Source organism: Austrofundulus limnaeus, unplaced genomic scaffold (genome assembly GCF_001266775.1).
Source record: "Austrofundulus limnaeus strain Quisiro unplaced genomic scaffold, Austrofundulus_limnaeus-1.0 Scaffold193, whole genome shotgun sequence".
In the NCBI taxonomy this organism is placed as follows: Eukaryota; Metazoa; Chordata; class Actinopteri; order Cyprinodontiformes; family Rivulidae; genus Austrofundulus; species Austrofundulus limnaeus.
Window position 1 is genome coordinate 183051 of NW_013952595.1, and position 1214 is coordinate 184264.

Genomic DNA, 1214 nt, shown 5'->3' on the forward strand with positions numbered 1-1214 from the left:
GGATAAGACTAATTAACCCACCTTCTTTAAAATTCCAATCAAGCGTGTAATGGTGGACAACTGATGGTTTTAAAATTAAAATGGATTTTTAAAGTCGTACAAAGGAGTTTGTTCCTTTACTGATCAAACAGTAAAAAGTCCACAAATAAACAATATATCATGAACTTTCTATTATGTAAACATTATTTTTTAACTAAAATAACATTACGTTTGAATAAAACTTATTTCGCATAACTAATACAACTTAATGCTTTTTGTCTTGGTTCAGCATCTCTAAAATATGGCATCCATCTGTTACAATGTATTAATAATGTTTGAATGAAATCATTCATTGTTTTTAATGTTTGTAAACAACACATTTTGTTGAGTTGCCAAAAATGTTCGCTTGTTTATTCGCTTTATTTTTGACGCAGTCTGCAGACTTGTAAGCCGCCGCGGTCCCCTCGCTCCTCTTTCAAAGCGACTTTTTATCTCTCGGGGCGGCTGAAAATCACTCCTGATCCCTTTTCGCAGCAACTGCCAGGCGGATATATCTTCTTGATGGGGTTACATTCAACCATTACACGTACCCCTTTGCTCAATGAAAAAACCTGTCACAAAATGGCGGAGACGTACGTTAGCGGACCCCATTTTGAGGAATTGACACCAGACAGCARGAAAACCTTCGTGTGTTTAGCGTGCGGTTTTTTAAAAACACGGGGCTTTATTTTTCGCAGCGGAGCTGCGGTGCGCCGGAGGTCGCCTCGCGCCCTGTCTGGACTCCCCACTCAAGCAGACGAATTATTCTGAGCTAGCGTCGCGCTGGCGCTAGCTCGTTAGCTTATTGAGCATTAGCGAAACATCTACCGAGCTGCTTTGTAATCCAGCTGTTTGTTGTAATCTCATTTAAATCGGGAGGTGTTGTGTATCCGGAGCCGTTATAGTAAGCCGCTTCTTAAAGGAAGAAAATATAATTCCGTGTTTGTCATTTYTTTATGCTAACTACACCGGCGTGTGAAATTCCACTTCCTTAACATCACTGCTAATGTTGCTAACAAGAAGACTCCCGTTTGACTCCTAATGAAGCCTCAGTACACTTCGTGTTTTATTATATAACTATTTGTTACTAAACGCTGAAACATCATAACTGCAAGAGGTATGTTTGTGAAAATAGTTTATGCTATGCTAGTTTTAAAGCTAACAGGCTAGCTGCTCGAGCGCAGCACAGGTAAATA